The sequence below is a fragment of the Sarcophilus harrisii genome, chromosome 2 (genome assembly GCF_902635505.1).
Source record: "Sarcophilus harrisii chromosome 2, mSarHar1.11, whole genome shotgun sequence".
NCBI classification, from domain to species: domain Eukaryota; kingdom Metazoa; phylum Chordata; class Mammalia; order Dasyuromorphia; family Dasyuridae; genus Sarcophilus; species Sarcophilus harrisii.
Window position 1 is genome coordinate 520617002 of NC_045427.1, and position 3501 is coordinate 520620502.

Sequence of the window (3501 nt, forward strand, 5' to 3'; positions counted from 1 at the left end):
AAGGCACTGGAATTAAGAGGGGTTGGGAAAGTCTTCCTGTAAAAGATGGAGTCTTAGTTGGAAATAAAGTACGCCATGTTGTTTAGGAGACAGAGTTGAAGAGGGAGAATGCTCCAGGAATGAGGGACAGCCAAAGGAAATATTCAGAGCTGAGAGGAGAACAGCCAGGAGGGCCAGTGTCCCTGGAGGGAGTAGAGAATGTTTTGGGCTGCCAGGTATAAGAAGATTGGAAAGATATGAGGAGAGTAAGTCATGAAGGACTTTGAAAACCAAATAGAGGATTTCATATTTGATCCTGGAGGTGATGGTGAGCCACAGAGCTTACTAAATGGGAGTAAGGGGGGAGATGGGGTGACATGGTCAGACCTGCCCTTTAGGAAAATCACTTTGTGATTGAATGGAGGATGGACTGGAGAGCGAAAGATGGAGTCTAGCAGACTTACCAGAAGGCTGTTGAAGTAATCAAGGTGTGAGGTGCTGAGGGTCTGCATGAAGGTGATGGCAGTGTCAGGGGAGAAAATAGGGCAGAATCAAGAAATGCTAGAAGGGTGAAGCCATCAGGCCTTGGAATTCAAACTGGTTTTAATACATGAGTAGAAGTGAGCCTTCTATGGCTAGGAAGTGTTAGCTAGGCTGGGGAGTAGAAGCTACATATCAAAACCCTTTAAGGCAATGAAGGAATGGGGTATGGGAGTCACTCCCAGAGGACAAAAACAGTAAAGTTTCCAAGAGAGAATAAACAGAATAGTGAGAGGCTTTTAGGCCACTTCAAATGGAGAACAATTGACGGAGCTCTGGACATTTAGATTGGAAAAGAGAATATTTAGGGGGCATGACAGATGTCTTCAAATACAGTAGCATGTATGGAAGGACTCTCATAGGCAATTCTCTGATGCTATGGGTTGTTGAGCAAATGTCACTCTGCTTTATGGTTATATCATCATATAATTTTTTTAACTGGATATGTGATTTCTTTAGTAGAAGGGGTTGCTTAGAAGAAGCTCTCTATACCAAAGAAATCACAAGTTTAATATTAAAAAATCACACGATAGAGATGTTCTCAGAGTTTCAGAGACAAGTTTCAGTTTTATGTAAGGAAAAATTCCAAACAATCCAGGCTTCTCCAAAGTGGAACAGGTGGCCAAGGAGGCAGCGGGCTCCCCAATACCAGAAAGCTTCAAATGGAAACTGGATGATCCCTTGTAAAGGAAGTGCTAAAAAGGATTCCTGTGCAAGTCCAGGCTGGAGTAAATGACCTTTAAGGTTCTTTCCAAAGACCTCTGAGAGTCTGAGATTGTTGAGATTCTAGTCTTCCTATCAGTATAAGTTTCAGTGGTGTGGATATCTTATATGGGAAAACAGAAGGGGAGAGACAGAGATAGAGGCAGAGGCAGACAGAAACAGAGAGAGACAGAGAGAGAGAGACAGACAGACAGTGAGAGACAGAGAGACAGAGAAAGACAGAGACAGAGAGACAGTGATAGAGATAGACAGAGACAGAGAGATGCTAGATAAAGATGGACAGATGATTGACAGAGATAGATTGATTGATTGATGACATAGTGCCTGGTTAGGCACTTAATACACTCTTGTTGATTGATTTAAATACCCCAGAAAAGAGTTTATACTTTCTCCCAGTGGTAAAAAAATTCGCCCATGGAATTTAATGAGTAGAGTTAGCACTGTGATGTAGGAAAATAAGTTGCTCATCTGGTGTGCTAATAAAAATTTAACCTACATTATTCACATTTTCTCCATCACTTTATTCAGTCTAGACAATCAACAAAACAATAAATCAGCTTCTGATTTTTAGCACTTGCTAATTTCCCAGGTGTAGGTGCTCACAGGGAAATTTTAACAATCAGATCTGGAGCAGGGAGGAGTTGGATCTAGCACTCGGCAGGAGGTGCTCCTCATTCGTAATCTTACTTCAGAAAATACACATTCATATTTTACAATATTTTAATCCAATATTTTACAGATAAACAAACTGTAATTAGGTAGCTGATTTAGGTAGTCAGGATTTTGAACCCAGGAACTCAGGACTGCCTAGAAAGGTAGAGGCTGTGTCTTCCCCTTCAGTAGAGAGAAAACTCAAACAATAATGATTTCTAAGGTCTCTTCCTTTTTCTAAAATTCTAAAAAACACTAGTGGACCTGTCTCCCAGGCTCTGAGGCAGTCTGCCCAAACTTGCTAACATATTCTCTTTACCCCACTAGGAAGAAACCAAACCTTGGCGTGGGCTTTGTTCACCACCATTAGTGTCCTTTCTCCATAGACCCATTACTACTATTCTTACAGTACCTCATGCCTTTCCTCAGTTGATTATCTCCTATTTTTTTTAGCCATATAAAATGCATTTCCATAGTAGCTATACTGAGGGGGAAAGCAACCAAAAAGTAGAGAAAGCAAGAAAATTATATCTCATTTTGTACCAAAGTTCTCTCTCTCTGGAGGTAGTTCTCTCTCTCTGGAGGTAGATAGCATTTTCTCATCATGACTACCTTAGAATTGTTTTGGATCATTGTATTGATCAAAGTCTTTCACAGTTGGTCATCAGTATAACATTGCTCTTGCTTTGCACAATGATCTCCAGTTCTGCTACTTCAATTTGCACCAAAGTTCATACAAGTCTTGCCATATTTTATTTTTTTCTGAAACTATGCCCCTCATCATTTTTCATAACATATTAATTTCCATCACAGTCATATGCCACAATTTGTTTAGCCATTCCCCAGATGATGAGCATCCCTTCAATTTCTAATTCTTTGCTACCACAAAAAGAGCTGCTATATGTGATAAGTGTGGAAACACATATAGAAGAATTGCACATGTAATCCAATATACTTGCTGTCTAAGAGAGGGGTTTGGGGGAAGGGAAGAAGAATCATTTGGAGCACAAAGTTTTGTAAAGGTGAATGTTCAAAACAATTTTTGCATATAATTTGAAAATTTAATGTTTTAAAAAGAGCTGCTATAAATATTTTTGTACATATAGGTTCTTTCAATTTTTCTCTGATCTCTTCGGGATACAGACAGTATGCTGGGTTAAAGGGTATGTACAATTTTATAGACCTTTTGAAAATAGTTTCAGATTATTCTCCAGAATGGTTGGATCAGTTCACTAGTGTACAGAGAAACTCATTAATGTACCTATTTTCCCTCATGCCCTCCAGCATTTGTCATTTCTGATAGATGTGAGGTGGTACCTCAAAATTATTTTAATTGGCCTTTTTCTAGTCAATAGAGATTTCAAGCATTTTTTCATATGACTAGAAATAGCTTTAATGTCTTCATCTGAACACTTCCTGCTCATATCCTTTGAGTATTTATCAACTGAGGAATGGCTATTATTTTTATAAATCTGACTCAATTCTCTATATATTTGAGAATAAAAAGCCTTTGTCAGAGAAACTTAGTGTAATATTTTCTGATGTTACTTCATTATTTATACTTTAACAAAATATAATTTCCCTGTTCTATTTTTGCTTTTGCTTTGT